General features: G+C 44.2%; 1 protein-coding gene across 1 annotated transcript in view; it reads left to right on the top strand.

Moving 5' to 3' along the window:
- The window catches only part of robo3 (roundabout, axon guidance receptor, homolog 3), a gene marked incomplete at its 5' end in the record, with an annotated part of 163,473 nt that overhangs the window by 99,412 nt on the left and 46,587 nt on the right, over positions 1–17,474 (top strand). The window lies entirely within an intron of this gene.

The raw sequence follows: 17,474 nt of genomic DNA, 5'->3' as shown, positions 1-17,474 counted from the left end.
CTGTACCAGCCATGACAAACAGAGGGAGCGTCTCATTGCATCAATTTCGCAGAGCCATTAAAAAGGTTCTTAATGTTGGATCAATAAAAAAATCCCCCCACACAGAAAATAAATTGTGCGTAGCTTCCATCCAACAATAAGCCTTAAAATAATCCCATCCTTTGTGCTTTGTCAACCCATACCTCCCTCCAACACCACTTACCTAGAATTTTACATTTTTGCCCCCAATCCTATCACACATTTCACGCATTATTTTTTTTTTAAAAGATCCTTTTGATCATGAAAATGTAGCCTGTGAAGTTACTCAGAGCAGAGGCCAATTCCTCTCAGAGAGATAAAGGTCAATCAAGCACAATAGACCTAACGGGCCAGACACTGCTGGGTGGGGATTTGGAATTCACAGCGACTTGCCCAAGCTCCTGGCGGCTTTTTCTTTTGAGTGTTTTATACCTCTGACGTTTTTATTATGCCCAGTGTGTTTCCACTGCCTGGCTTTATGGCTAATGAATATTCATGATAACATGGGAGGGGAGAATATGTACTTTTTTTTATTTTAAGGGTGCTTGGGGCGGAGTCAGATTCACCCCCACCCATATTGTAAGGTTGTTCAGAGGTCAAGCCTTCAAGGTTCAAACAGCTGCCGCGTGGAACTTCGGGAATGAACAGGTGAAGGTGTGAAGAGACCCCCCCCCCCTTCATCTGCCTTTGTTTGAATTGGCACTACGAGCTCCTGCCTACTCTCTTCAGTCTCTTTCACACTGAGTGAGCCTACTATAAAGAAGGTGATTAACACCATTCCCATTGCCAGTGTTGATTTGACGGCCATGCAGCTCAGTAATAGTGATAATGTGGTTAAAACTTCGTATCTGTTACTTTGGTCCCTGATGAAATAAAAGCGCTGTTCCCAAGTTCTACGTGGGTCAATGAATGCTTGTCATAGCCTTGTGTTTGAAAAGAAAGCGGGGATTTGAAGCGCTGCCAGAAAAGGAAGCAGGTGAAGGATACATTACCATATCAAGAGTTTTAATTATCTATTTATTTATTTTATTTACCAGGCTTTTGTGTATGTGGATGCTGTGTTTTCAATCTGCAAGTTCTCATAGCAGCGGCCCGGACCAACTTTCCTCATGTGTGGTAATCCCAGACTGAAAAGAACTGAACAGTACTGTCATCAGAGGGATCCCCCCCTCCCCTTTTCCTCTTTCTTTTCACCTCCATTCTGTCTCTCTCACACACACACACACACACCTGTCATACTGTGAAGAAAAATGGATTTCTGGCTTTATGGATTTGGACATGTGGAAGGGATTTTGTGGGTTTAGGAAAGAGTTACGACGGGGAGCGGGAGAGCGAAAAGAGAAAGGGTAGAGAAGTGTGGGCCGGGTGGCTCTGATAAGAACATAAAGTGAACTCCCCCACCCCCCCATTTCCACCCATTCCTCTTTGCCACTCTCCTGCTGCTGTCCGTGTACTCCACAAGCTGCCCTCTGTCCCCTGTTATTAACCCCAATGGTCTGTAGCCATATGGGCTGTGATTGGAACTCTGCAGTGCACGCTGTCATACATGGCGGAGTGCGGTCGCATCCATACAGCACAAATAAGTGCCTGCAGAGTATAGCTAAGCAGCGTTTGATGGTGGGTATAATAATAATAATAATAAGAATTGTTTTTGGAATTGTTCTAATGCTGCCACTCCAAGGTATGAAAGTTCACATTTTCGGTGTGAGGGAAAAATATCACCCTTTGTGATCATGTTGAAATGACTCTAATGGCAGCCCCATTTTCCTCTCCAGGCTAAATTACATTTTGTGCTCTGTAAACAAACGCTGCTTGTTCTATTTGCTTCAACTGTTTTCTTCAATGTCCTGTTCTGAAGCAGCTGTGTGCAGCAGTTTTTATCCGTTAAAGGTGCACCGACACTTTCAGGCTGCTTAGGATGAGGCGATAAAATCTGTCGGACCGTAATGAGCCGGCTGATTTTATCTGCTAGTCTTTTGACCTGTTAGAGGATTAGATGTCTTCAAGAGCCTGTCAATCAGCTGTTGAAATAACAAGAGGCTGTTGACCTGTCTTGCTGGAAAATAAATTGTCAGCATTCCTCCTGGAAGTCATCATCGTCACTTGATAGTAGGCAGCATCAACGTGCATCTCCACATTGTGTTTGCCAAGTACGATACACAATGTGGTCTTTGAACGACAGTATGATCAGGATTTACTTTGCTGACAGGTTTTGGATAGTTATCAAGAGCCATTTCTGAGATAAAAATCCAAATCATGTCGAGAGGATTGGGTCCGAGGATCCGGGCGAGGGGGAAGCATGCTGGAGGCAGATCACTGTGGAGTTCCTCTTACCTCATTCTCAAGTCTAATGAGCTCACTCGGACATTTCCTGGAGCCTGATATTGGATATTTTGTCATCAATAGGGTGTTTGTCAGAGTTCGTCTGAGGCGGTTACAAGACAGATGTCAACTTTTAAACTGTGAGTGACATCGAATCATAGCGTCCTCCTCCAGAGTAATTACTTGAAAACAATCTTTTCTGCTTCTTTACTGAAATACTTGTGCCTTAAACTAGGGAGATGACGGGATAATGAATGTTACGACTTTTGCCCTACTCATGGGACGCAATCATGAAAAGTAAGAGCAAAGGCTTCTGTTTCTGCCTGTTTAGATTAAAAACACTTCAAATTAAAACAGAGAGAAGGGCTTCTAATGTTCTGGAATATTCATAGAAGATGTGTTGCTTTTTACAGCATAAACGTAGAAGTGTAAATGTAGCATGAGAGTGACACATTCAGCAGTCTCTGCATCTCTTGCACGTATAAGCCCGGCGATTTTCCTCGATTAGCTGGCTGCCGGCTGCTGCGCATTGTTCATTTGGATCCATTTAACCTGACGAACTAAGCTGTCAAAGTCTTATATTCCAATTATCTCACTTCCAAATTGTATTTTTAACCAGTTACGACTACGTCCAAAAACCCAGGACGTTTCTTTTTGCCTTTATTCAGTGTTTTCTTGAGGTCATTCACATTATGTTAGAGATCACACTGTTCAACATACAAATCAACACTTTGTAAAACAGACTCAGTGTGATTTGACTTGTTCGCTTTACTCCTTCGTGAGCAGCTGACAGTGTAACAGCATGTGGCTGTCTTTGTTCACTCGGACGTCTGGAGACGGCTCACTTTCCCTGTGGCCTCGAGTCAACTGACTGAGTAACTGTAGCAAGGTGATTTTTCTGTTAATCCGGCGCCTCAGTTCTACTTCTTGGCAGTTGCGTACACTGACACCAGCTGACCTCAGAAATGTGGAGCTGTTCTCGTTATACTTATAGTCCCCTTGGCAAGGTGCATGTGCAGTGTAGCGTAGTACCTTTTTCGCTGTTCACATATGATAAATGGACAATACCAGGAGAGTGTCTGGAACATCCAGGTGAGGGGATGGCACCTGGTTTAAGCCAACAGTAGGCAAAACTCACTTTCAAACAGGTCTGCTTGAACACCTGGACATTTATTTGGCAGTTGGCAGATGTTCTGGAAAGTGCCCACAATGGCATTTATCCGTTCTCACGTACAGTCTCTCTAGAGATTGTACTCCTCAGCAGTGACATGATGAAAAGATTGTGCCTCCCCATCTCTGTGTTTGTGTTGTATATCTGTCTGCAGTGTATTCGTGCTTCACTAATGGGATTGCAGGACCTGGCCTCGTGCAGGACAGCGCCAGTGGCCATTCTGATCTTAAATGAGGAGGATCAGATGGCCGGAGTGAGGCCACGGGCTTGCGGCTAAGCCCCCCCTCTGTATGATCCGACCGTCTGCCGGTCATTGAGCCAGACCCCACCAGCCAAACCCTCCCCTCTAGAGGATAGCAATGAATTAATTAGGGCCGTACTAAAGGCGAGTCTGACCAGTGACCAGTGTGTGTCCCTATGTGTTGCTGTGTGTCATAAAGGGTTGGGGGGGGGGGAAGCAGAGGGATGAGTTGGGGTTGAATGGGGTTGGGGAGGGGGGTTTGACAACAGGTGGTGTGAGGAAGAGCTTTACCCTCCTCCCCCTCTTTAACGACTCAGCACAGTGGCCATGGGGGCAGTGGAGAACAATAAAGGCCCTTTGCTCCAGCCGTTGTATCCAGTCATGGCCCATTATCTCTCTGAGCTGCTGATCACGGAGCAGCACTGCACTTCATTCACACAGACGCTCGATTAGATGACCTTCACAGTTTGCCAGTTATTAAAATTCTTACCATTTACTGAGCTGCCTGTGCGAATGTTTCTATTTATACACGCCCTTAAGCTCAGATCTTGGGTCATGTACAGTGCACTCGGTTATTGACAGAAATGTTGTGTTTTCTTGGATAGAGCTGATTGATATGGTCACAAGTTTGTCTTGTAATCTCATTGTAGGCAAAGGAAAGTCTTAAAACATAAATGAATGTTAGAAGTAGTTTTTCTCTGATTAAGAATGGGATTAATTGAGATTCATTGGTCATGATTTAACAGGATGCAAATGATGCTCCCTGCTTGGACTCATTTAGGCCAACAATAGCCCCCCGGTAAAGCCGACACAATGGCAGTGTGGTGTGGCTGTGTTGCTTCAGGGGTAGAGATTTGAGAGAAAGAAATGCGAGAGAAGGAAGTCCAGCTGGAAGCCTTATCAGATGCAGCACCACTGCACTGCAGCTTTATACTCCTTTAAGGCATAGTTAACAACTGGCAGGTAATCACAGCAGCAGGCGTATATGCTCCCCTGTGTCAGTGTTTGTCGGGTAAGCGCTGAAAATTACCTATGGCTAAGAACACAGATGGGCTAATCTCTGCAAAGAATCAGCTTCACAATACACTCAGAAGAGTATAAGGGAAACCCAGACTACTATGCATTTTCATGTCACTGCTGTAACAAAGCATTGGTCTCATTGATATAAATGAAGCACCTGTGTTTTTCATGTGCTGCTAATGTTTTTCTCAATGTGCCCATAGGGGCCAAAGAGTGAGGTATCATGGGAGAACACAGTAGGCGAAAAATCGCTAGAGAAAAGCAGAACAAAAGACAGTTATAATGAGATGCAACAGGGAAATGGACAGCGACGGCGGCGGCAAACTGTCAAGCATGGCCTCTACAAAGCAGACAGAGTGGGTATAGCACGAAACAATTCAAACAAGTCGATCAATTAATCACAAATAACATGTCAAGCAGAATCCACGCGAGGGGTGTCGGTCGGGCATCAGTCGTGACGGACGGTAAACACGAGAGGACAACGCGATCAATACGCGGTTCAAACGGAGCAGTCGAACACAATCAGGGGGTCATTACAGAGTGGATGAAATGGAATGACATTCAGGGGCTGTCCGCACGAAAACATGTCTCATTGAAACTGCAATAATTTTTTATCGCATTGCCATTTAAGCCCAAACAGAAATGGCATTTTGGGAGCTCTGGAAAATCTCAAAATGCCACTCTTCCGACAACCAACGAGGAAACGATGAAGATGCCATAATCCCGACCGCTCTCTTGCATTCACTGTCACTTTATCATCGTCCTCCTCTGTCTCTGAGTGTATTTGTAGTGTACAGTTTATGTTTCGTTCCATTTCCGTTTGGATGGGGCCCAAAACAACAGAAGGCGAAGGACTACATTTGGATTTGTCTTGTTACCAAACAGAAAAGAAATCTAGTGGGAAATCATGCCGTTTGTGGTCAGTCATGAACTCAGCCTGGCGTATGGCAGCATTTATTGTATTCTCATCACTGAACAAGGATGTGGCGTCATAATTACACACCAGCTTAAAATAATGCTCAGACATAGGACAACAAATTGCAGTTGATGGGAGGAAATTGAACAACACACTTTAATTTTTGTCCGGCTCATTTTAATTATTACAATTTGTCAAGAGTCGAGCATTAGTATTGGCCCGAGTCGATCTCGCAGGACAACTCATTCCAGTAGTCGGACAAATCAGTGCAGTAATTGGATTCCCCTCTCTCTGCTCCTGCTCTAGCCCCCGCTGATTCTTAGTTGTGTGGTTTCATGTGATGCAAAATGAGGTGTATGCCAACAGGGACTTAAAGCAAATGTTTGCTGTAAACCAAAAATATAATATAATCCCAATCAGCATGATGCTGAGGACCGTTTGTAGCTGTGATATGAAGAGCATTAACTTTATATTATTGGTTCAGTTCTTTACTTATTTGATGGTTAAGAACACAAATATCTGCAAAAGCCGCACCGGACATTTTTCCAATCTGCCAGTCAAGTTGACTCCCTCGTCAAATATCTTTAGCGAGCCCATGTTAAACCACAGCAGGCAAAAGCTCCAGATAAATCACAGCAACAGAGTGGATGGGTTACTTGACACCACCACTCGGATGAATGTTGAGGCGTCTACACATAAAACAGTAGACTTCGCAAATTGTACCAGCCAGATTCAGCTCCTTGTGGGATTTCAAAAGGTATTTCACGTGGATTCGGGCATATTTGACCTGTTTTCAATCGGTAAATACGAGAGGCGAACAGCTGTGAAAAAATGCGTATTGATTTCGGCTCGTGTGCATTTGCACAAGATCCATTTCTTCTTAAGACGTGCTAGAAAGAGGTCAGCGAATTGGGGCTTAAGTCATTCAAGTGGCGCTAAATGGATTTCAGCTTCAAGATCCATCTGTTTTTTTTTTGGAGTTTGTTGACAGGGTGGAAAATTGGAACTGTTGCTCCCCCCGCCACCACCAGCCGCGCCACCTCTGCCACCGACTCCTGCGGCCCTTTTAAGTGCTGTGGTGTGAACAGGCACAACATGCCATAAAAAAAAGTGGCATCTATGGGAACACGTTGGCCTTTGTTTGACTGGTTGGGTTTTGGGGCTGTAAGATGTGTTTCACAGACAGAGACAGCTGATAGGAGCGGCAGCTGACGCCAACTGTGTCCAGCATGAAGACGCTAATGTCAGTTCACCTTCTTCACCTCTCGGGGCACGACAGTGAGCCAGGGGAAAGTGGACAGTTTGAGAATCAGCAAGTCATGAGCGAAAGCGCACACATGCTGTGTGTGTGTGTGTAAGTGACAGGGAAATGTGTATCGTGCATATGTGTGTGTGCATACACACAACAGGATGCACTGCTGAGACAACTGACAGGACTTGCGAGACGGCAGAGAAAACTACCCGCAGACAAAAGCTACTGTCAGGCTTCTCCGGCTCCTGCTGCAGGTTTTTGGCACTTAGCCCACACATCTCCCAGCAAACATGTCAGGTAGACATTTTTCACAAATACCAGAACAAACATTTAAGAACTTTGGCTGCAAATTCAGCTTCACACTCCACGACTCCAGCCACCAAAAATAGCACTCTCAGGCCCCTATGCTGTTTTGGCTCCATCGCTATTGGACAGATATAGGCGGGGTTGATTAAATCCGAAGCATGAAGCCTGTCTGCCTTTGCACAACCAATCTGTATTTTAATGTCAGGATTGATTCAATTAATTTTCACAACGTAATAATACCCCATCCTGGTGTAGTTTCACGCAACACGTCGTCTTTTAAAGCAGAGGATGTTCCCATTCCGAGGCAAAACCTTTATCTTTTCCTTCTTCTAACCACAGGAGCTTATTCATTCTGTGCACAAATCTAACCACATTTTACTCACTGTGTCTAAACTGAACCACATTCATAACTAGGAAAAGCTTGTCATCGCCCCCATTTCCACAAAAAGCGCCTCAGGCGGTTAAAAACCACTCTCGTGTTGATTTGCATGTTTCAAAGGCTTTATTGTCATGTTATCTCTGCAATGAAACTTCTCTTCTTCTTTGGAGACATGCCAATAAGTAATGTCTTTCTGGTGTGGGGAATAGTTTAAATTATCACTATCAATTTATGTTTTTGGGCAAAGTCATTTTTTCGTTCAAATTTTTTTATATATATTTTTTTGCTTCATTGCAGTGGTGCACGGACTGTGCTCTTTGACACAGTGGTTTTGTTCGGTCCAAACCACAAATCACTTATTGTCCGAATGGAATCCTTGCAACCTCTCGCTGCCGCTGTTCCACTGCACTGCGGTGGTAAATAATTAATGGCTTGTGTGACAATACATGTCGAGGGTGAGGGCGTCCATTGTCACAGGCGGCTCCGTCCAGCCCATTCCTCTTGAGGTTGAGTTAAAGAGTTGTTTCAGGTTTTCCAGATGGGTGAACTACAGTAGCCAGATTGGACTGGTGGGTCAGCTAAGGGCAGTATGGGGGCAGAAGGGTTGTGGAGGGGAGGGGGGGACTTCAGCCGCTTTACAATGGGCTTCTCAGCAATTCCCTGTGACCCTCTTACCCCCCGCTTCTATAGGGTGCACGACATCGGCCATTACTAGATTAAAGTAATCCTCTTTTCAGGGCCAGACAATTGCTTTATTAGCTGACCACACACGTGAGCTCCGACCACCTCTGTAATCGTATTGTTGCGGGGGGCCCTCGGGGTCCCGGGGTGGGTGTCATTGGCGAGGGGTGTGGAGAGAGAAGGATGGAGTGTTGTTTTCGGCAGCTCTCGTTAGCATTGCCATGCATACATTACTTCCACAGTCGAATGTACTTCACGTGTGTATTTTCTGGGTTTTGCAAACACACCCTCTTGCATATGCAATCACATCACCCAAGCACTTTTTTGCAAACATAAAGCTTGGCTTAATTACAATCAGATTAAGCAATAAATCAGACGTTTGCATCTGGTTGTGTAAAACCAACATCCAGCCCCTCCACCGCCTCCTACTTTCCTAGGATATTATAGTCCAGATTTCTCTTCCTCTGAATCTCTATCCTTTGTCTTGTTTTTGCCAAACAAGTCCCATCAGAAGGTTTTTTCATCTCTTATTTTTCTCGTTTTCTAAAGGCATGGCCCATTTCCAGCTAAAAAAGAATAAATATTGAATAAATAAAAACCCTCAAAATCCACTCCAGAAGAGATCTTTTTGTCTGCCACTCAGATGAGAAAACCTTCACCTGATGATAATTTATTCACAACCTCTCTGTGAGTATTGTCAAACAGTCGTCAGGAATAATGTGGGTCATTTGTCGAGACATGGCTCGTGTCCGTCTCTGTCATCACGGTCATCACGTCTGCGATGACGGAACATAAAGTGAAACACACTTAACCTTTTAGAACACACTTATGGGGCGTCTCTGGATCCTCTTGAATAACATTTTGATTGATGCGCAAATTGCGCATGCATTTTTGGTGAGAAATGAGCCAATAAATACATCATTGAGTTTTGAAGGATTCGACTCGGGCTAAATAAGCACCGACCTTCGTTGTGCTCCATCGAACCCTCCTCAGAGGTCGCGAGCCCACACTCTTTATCATCCATTCCCATTACGAGATAAAAATCATTGTTAAATATAGCTTTTTGATAATGTGATATCATTGATCCAAACTAAATAGGTTTTTTTTCTTGCTCCTCTCTGAAGGAGGTCAGAAGTCAAGGTGAGCTACATGATAGCACCCAGGAGTAGGAAACAAATCAGTGTTTTGCCCAAGGACACTTTTTGCTTCTGGGGTTATCTTGGATCCACCCATGTTTGCAATGTTTGCAGTTAATATTATGGAAATGTGGGATCATGTATACATGTGTGTTATACCTCATCTTGGTAGGTATAGAATTGTAGCCATGTATGTGTGACCAGAACACATATACCAGTCCCTGTGGACACTTAACTCGGAAAGTTTGGTGAAGCCTTCAGGGATGTTTCTCTCTCTCTCTCCACCAGTTCACCGTGTGGAATTCTTCCACTTTCTTGGAGGAAAATTTGAGATCCAGTGAGCCAGGTTGTTACTTTAAACCCCTGGGAATTACTGAGTCCACACTCTGCTGAGTTTGGTCTGCAGGTTGTCAGGGCTCCACTGAGTCATGTGTATGTGTGTGTGTGTGTGTGTGTGTGTCCCATCAGGGCTTGCAGAGATTAAAGCCATAGATGGAAAAAAAATAAAAAAAATATGGCAGAAAAAACACATGGACATACACACAGCGCCAACGTGGTATGCCAGTGAAGGTTTGTGGTGGATTAACCTCAAGGTTGCTGGGTGGGTGAGCACAGCCGGAGCAGCAGCAACAGCTCACAATTGGAATGGGAACCTAACTTGATCCACACGTAGGTGAGCACTCCACTGGCTGGGAGATTGGAGGGATTTGCAATGAAATGAGGAGTTTCTCAGAGAGTGTGTGTGTGTGTGTACGTGCATGTGAGTGTGTGGATGTACATGCACAGTTGTGTTTTCAGCAGACTTGCTTTATCTGTGTCTCTGCACAAACATTGTTTTGCTCAAAATGTGTAGTTAATGGAAAGGGTAGAGGGCGCTGACATGGGAATTAATACCCACACCCCCCTTAGACTTGAAATATGGCTTTTTTACTGCTGAGTGCGTATGTGTATGTGTGTGTGTGTGATGGAGAAATGAAGGGATGGCGAGGAGGAGGTGGGTTGGCGGGTTAGAGGATGCAGCATGAGGAATGGGAGGTGAGCCAAAGCTTAAAATAGATCTGGAGAGATACACAAGCTATGGTTTCAGGCTCATTGCATGGAAAATCATGAACACATTAATATGTCAATGTTGTAATTTACTCAACTGACCGTAAATGTCAACAAAAACACAACCTCACTTGCTTACAATACGCTTACTTGCACAGTTTAATCACAGTTTAGAGTTGAGGTGCTGTATCGCTCTATATTCAGTGCGTATTGAATCAGTTTCTTGTTGACCTTTGCGTCACAGAAAAGCAAACCGCAAAGGGGCGAGATGGACAGTGAGACGGATTGTGCTGTGGTTCTGTAAAAGTGGGACTTCTCGGTAGCTTTCGCTCTTGCCAATGCCATCGTGTTGTCTGGTCTTTTCCGTCTACGTCTGTGTCAAAGACCGGAGAGGGGATTTTGCGTCGAATGCCAAGTCCGACTAACTGTACAGATGCAGGAGTAATCGGACTATGAATAGCATTATCCAGGTACGTTAGTCCAACTAAGACTAGCTCAGTTTTAGCCGGACTAAGGACTTTTAGATGAGCTCAAGAAGAAATCAATAAGAAGAAATTAGGATTTTTGATCAGTGGGGATGATGGTATGGCTGGGTATCAATATCTCTGTTGAGAAAATGAATTGATTTTTACTTCTGGAACTATGATCTATCCTCCTATTATTCAGTCGAAGTGACTTACAATGTTAGAATGCGGCATATACTACTTCAAAAACAGGTCAAATCATCTCCACGAGACTTTTGTGGAGCTTAAATTGCACAAGGCCAATTTGCATGTGTGTATTTCTTGTTCTGTTCCATCCCTTCAGTGTTGCATCAAAAAGTGGACCCTGCTGTCACTGACTTCAACAATTAATCTTGTGGTCACGTGACTGCAGGTACATGCTAATGAGGGGTCCACAAGTTGGCCTGCTTATCCCCAACCCCCTGTACCTCAGTGTGTATTCCATGTACTTCAGTGTAACACCAACACCCACACAGTCTCCAGTCTCTGTACGGCTGATAACAAGTGCCGTCCCACTGCTGCGTGCGAGGCCCACGGTCATATCGGCTGCAGAAAAACACCGCTGCCAATTATTACGCCCCTCACCCTCCCACAGTCTGTTCCTAATCCACCCTTATCCCCCCCCCCCCAACATGTCTGGGTGTGACAAGACACTGTGGAGGGCCCAGGCATTTATGAGCGCCGGAGCTGTGAAACATTGCACCTTGACAGATAACCTCATCTGTTTTCTCTGCATCCTTTGGGAGGCGAGTGTGTGTGTATGTGTGTCTGTGTGTGAGAGATGGAGGTTTTTCATATTTTATTACTTAATTCAATTTTGGGCTGGATTTTACACGTAGCCGTGCTGATAACACGTTTTAAAGCATCGTAAACACTATCGGGGCAGGACATGAATAACAAATTGAATGTCATTTCCTTGGCTATGCCGGATGATTATGTTATAAGAGGTTTATCTTCGCTAATAACGGGCTTAATAATCAGCTTGCAATGCATCATTGTGACTTGTGGTTTTCATTTCAGCCTTATCTGGGCCCGGTGGCTAATAATTGGTTTTCTTGCCGTTTGCTGTGAGAAACACCAGGGCTTTCACATCATTTTAATTTGCACCGCACAGATTTTCTGTCAACTCCTGGCCAGGATCAATCGTGCAAACACTGCACTGCCCCACTGGACTGAATATTTGACTTATTATTTTATCTAATACCTGATCTTCTGGCTAATTGCAGAACAAAGATGGTTTTCCGATAATTCACCTCAACCTGCAGGGTCTTTTTTTTTAGGTGTACATACCTTTATATATCAATGTCGTGCTGCTGCAATCATGGGGAATTTGGAGCAGAGTTTGTGGTAGCAATGGTGTGAACAGGGCTGTGGGTGAGGGTGGTCAGGTGGGGTCAGGGCAGCTGTTGTGGCTGCTAAAAGTCCGCTGATGGGGCTAAACGGCAACAACAGTGGGCTAAGATTCTACGCCAGCTGGCACGCTCTGGGACAAGAAGGAAATCTGTGAGGGGAAAAATACATTGGACATTGATGAAGAGTTTGTGTGTGTGTGCGCACATGTGCATGAGTGCGTGTGTGTGTGTGCGCCTGAAGGGGGGAGTCGGATTGGACTCGGAAGGTGACCCTTCTGGGCCCATGGTAGTAGCAGTAATTGAAATGCCCTGTCGTTGTGATTCCCATTCATTCAGCTTTAGCGCCAGCCGAGGGTTTTCAATGTTACATTTACTCAAGGACAAAGACGATTCTGAGGCCAAAGAATCAAATGAAAGAATAAGAAAAGGAAAAACAGTAAATTCGGGGGACATTTCAGCTCAGCTGACTGACAATAAAGACATTATAAGGGCCAGTGTGTGTGTTTACAAGTGTGTGAGTGCGTGTAATGCACTGTTGGGGGGTTGCAGTCTCAACTATATTGGACTGAGCTGGCCATATTGGATGCAGACAGTGTTGTCATGTATTTGCTGTTGCAGCTGCTGCACAGCGTATCTGTGTTTGCACTGGATTGGCCTGGGACGCAGTGGTGCTTAGTGGCAGCTCGGACATCTGTCTCCAACCAAGAGGCACCACCTCCCCTCCAATCTCTTTCCCCCACCCCCCACACACACAAACACGCACACCAATATCCTGTGCGGGCCGTTTTCATCATGGTGAAATGGTTGATAGGGATCGGCAGGGGTCCACTCCGGATAATGAGAGTGGCTGATGGAAGGTGGCTTATGATGGAGGCCCCTGTTGAGCCCAAGTGCCAAGACAGATATTGCCTTTGGGAACGGTCCACACTCAAATGGAGAACGGAGAAAGCATCTATGTGTAAGACTAACCAGGCCTTGATAAAGGGATAAGGTGTGTGTTCACACAAAAGCAGATTGTGGCATGTCGGGACAAGTGGTAAGCTGACGGGATTGACAGATGACCAGCTCAATCCCCCACAAGTGAGCTTGAACTCTACACTTGTTTCCTGACTCCTCTCCTTCTGTCCAAGTCTGTGCTCTGCCAGCCACAGGGATGATCCATCACTGTATCTGCATATTTATTCTCTGACTTCAATTTGCTGTGGACAACCTCACTGCAAGGCCCCAACATTAATCTTTATCATTACAAGTTTATGTCCTCACCTCACCTATGTGTCTATCTATCAGTCTATACAGGATACGCACATAGTCGTTGGCACATTGAGAACAGCGATAAAGCCATTTAATTAAAAGTGAGCCTGAGCTCAGCCTCATCCCCAAAGGTGCTTTTTTTATGCGCAATTAAATCTTCAAATGATGCCCCGACACACATTAGGGGTCCTGATCCGTCTCACGTGAAGTAAATCACACAAGTCTGCACTCACAGATACAGTAACGCTCATTGTTTGGGGTATGATAGATAAGCCTCCAGGGTGCGTTTTTAGTTTTCATGAAACTTTAAAGCATTTGAGTTAGGCTCATGCAACTGTACGTCACATGGTGATGAATGCATGCAGATGGCTGCCATTTGTTTACGTGTGACTAATGTGTTCACACACACCGAGTGGTACTGAATGACTCGTGTAGAAGAGTCCTCACATGATAAATGTACGTAGGTTGTGATGTTGCAGTATAGGCTGTTACAGAATGGTATTTTAGAGGATTTTTGACCCAAACTGAAGACCCCAATATCATTTATGAGTTTCCACATTCGCTGTAAAAGCCGAAGCTGTTCCATCAGATTCAAGTCAGGTCGTAGTTTGTCAAAAACTCTCGCCGTGACTCGTGCGGTGCGTTTAGGATCAGTCACAATGGAGGTTTCATCTCCTGCCAGGTGCCTTGAGACATGGAAGCCATCGTTTCATTCATGGCGACGTCTATAAATATCATCCCCCCAATACCCCCCACCCGACAGGCACATTTCAAGCCCACTTCCATGTGTCTGTTTCACGGTCAGTCGTAGTGTTAGTCCTGGCCTTGTCCACACCAAACATGCAAACTAACCCCCAAAGGCAAATTTCTATTTGCAGTACTGGTACTTCTACTACTAATAATACTGATAATAATTATTACAGTATCTATTTATTTGATAAAATCTCATTGTTGTACGGTATAGTAACAGCATACTTTTTTATATCGATGAAGTATTATAATAATACCATGTTTCTAATGCAATGCTTGTGATGAGAAATACTGTGGGCTCCGTTTGCACTTAAGCGCATTTTGCATTGCCGTAATTACGCAACAGTTTGTGCTGTCGGAAGAATTTGAACAGTTTCTGAAAGCGGAGAAGTTGCACATCAAACCCAATATGTGGCTGTTCTGGTCATTTCACTTGTGCTGTTTCAGCAAGCCAGATAATCAGCATCTTTGTCCCCAGAGGAGGGAGTGGGAAGAACACCTGTACACAGTTTCCATCTTTTGGCCTGTTTTTTGCACATTGAGAGACAAAGCCTCCAACATTTTTTTTATTGTAAATATGTTTCATACTGTTCCGATTGCAATTGTAACATGTAACCCTTTTGTTGTCCTTATTTTAAATTGTTAAAACAGTGTTTAAACATGCAGTAACGTGCAAATAACTGACAGATATTGATAGATATACAGAAATAGATAAGTTGTTCTGGAAAAATGGGAAAAAGCACTTTTAGCACATTCTCTGGTCCTTTTACGGTTAAAATAAGCCAAAAAAATGTCCAGACAAACAACAGACATATTGAGGGTTAGATGTTAAAGGTTTAAAATGTTTTTTTGAATCTGAATTGGTAATTACAGTATAGCAATGTTTAAAATTAATTCCTTATGTCCCACATACTTATTCCATTGTCATAACCAAGTGTATTATTATTTAAATGATGATATTACCATGAAATTACTTCCCTAGTACAAAATTATTACAACACAATAACCATATTTTACTATATTGTACTGTAAAGTATTACCTTTATACATTCAGTGATATCAGATCTTGAGAGTATAACATGTATAGAATATATTTCACTCCCTGTCTTTATTTACACCGTATATTATCACAGTGGATGAAACGCGTTACATTTATTAGGTTTTCATTTTCCAAGCTATATTTGAAACATCTCTCTCGTCCTCTTATCTTGTATATTCAAACTCTTATCTCGTGTTATTGTGTGTGTGTCTGTGCTCATATTGAAGCACGCCGTTCAGCCACCGTGGTGGGGATTACTCCGGCTTTGTTGAAGGGGGTTTAAAGAAAGGGTCAAAGTGCATCCACTTAATATGGGCCCCCAAGGGCCGCATGGGTAATTGCCAGTGCCTAATAAACTTCCAGGAGCCATCTTTTTTCTTTCTTTTTTTTTGCTCAGATGTGGTGAGTTTGGAGAGGAGAACGGGAAGGATCTGTGGCCCCTGGAGCCACGATCTCAGAATGTGTGTGTGACAGGTCATCACAGTGCTCCTTTAACCCTGTTGCATTGTAATTCAGACCTGGGGTGCAGCGAGCTGCCCTGTTTCCCCCCTCCTCGCTTTGCGTGACGAGACAGGTTCCTGAACAATTTAGTCAGGGCTTTATAATCCGCTGTGAATAGTGGGGGGGGGGGGGGGGGGGGGGGGGGGGTTGTGGGCAGCAGGTATACGAATAAGGTCAGGGGTGTGGTTTGGCATATCATTCCAGGATTGGATGAGCCAGTGGGATATGGAGTTTCCCAAATGCTGTGCGGCTAAGTAATTGGCCATCAGGATATGAGTCTGACCAGGGCCGTAAGCAGCAATTTTGTCCCAGTAAGAGAGGCACGTATAAATACAGCAGCATAATAATGACGGCAACAATGAGTCGCGTACACCTTTTGCATTTTATCCGAGCAAAAAGGCGAGTGCAGGCTCTGTTAGCTAATGAGGAAATGAAAAATATCCTCCTCCCTCTTTAACAACTGATGTGGCCGTCTCCTGTGACCTTGATTACCAACAAAACAGACAGATTTATCTCCTCGCATACACACACACAACCCAAACACCCACCCACCCTGCTCGATCTCACTCAGGGAGGAGGACGCCACGCTATCGTGACAACAAGAGAAATGAGCCTTTGTGGTGCACACACACACACACACACACACACACACACACACACACACACACACACACACACACCCTGACACTAAGGTACGAAGCATTTTTCACACAGGGCCAGGGTATTTTGAGATAAAGAAGTCCTGAGTGTAAGTGAGGATGGACGGATGGATGGATGGATATATGTAGGGTGATAATCATTTTAATATCCTGAGGCTTTGTTGGCCTGTGGGTGGCGTCATTAAAGGAGGTGTGCTATTAATCAGATGAGGCAGTGACCCTTTCCCGCTGGCCTGTGACATTATAGCGACATTGGTGGTGACACGGACACACACACAGAACACACTTGTGTGCATACCCACCCATAACAACATGTATATATATCTAAAGCGCACATAAAATTATGTGGACGAGGTAAACGTTTGCCACTGAAACTCCTACGAGCATTTAGATGTTTTACGCTCCAATATTCCGGTGCAATAACAAACCATATTTTATCCGAGTGTTTGTTTATTCGGTCCTCGAGGGTCGAGGATTTTTTTCTTGCCCAGGTGTTGTTGAAATATCGGGACAAATGAAATGGAGGAAAAAACACACGTTTGCCTCAAGAAGAACCTTTTCTGTGCTGGTGAAACATATGGTGAAAGCCCTGATTGTTTTGATGGGGATTTATTTCAAATGTCAGCGAATGGTGCATAATAATGAACTGCAAAAGAAAAAAAAAAAATCACATTTTGTGAAGTCAGTATTGGTTTGCCCAAGCTTGTGCTTTGACAGAAAAGTTACTGTATGTACCAGTCTGTCATGACTTGGTCTTCTGAGGTGAGGGAATGGATTTTTTTTTTGCAGATCCCTTTCTCACTCAGGAGCAATTGGAGTCAAGACTGGAGTTGAATATCATAATATCCCTATGACTTATTGATATTATCAGTTAGACAGACATGCAAGTCAGCCCGTGCATCAATTAATCATCCGTCATCTCTTTGATGC

This window comes from Microchirus variegatus, assembly GCF_963457635.1.
Source record: "Microchirus variegatus genome assembly, chromosome: 2".
In the NCBI taxonomy this organism is placed as follows: Eukaryota; Metazoa; Chordata; class Actinopteri; order Pleuronectiformes; family Soleidae; genus Microchirus; species Microchirus variegatus.
The sequence above is the reverse complement of the archived record's forward strand: the minus strand, read 5'-3'. Positions and strand labels throughout refer to the sequence as shown.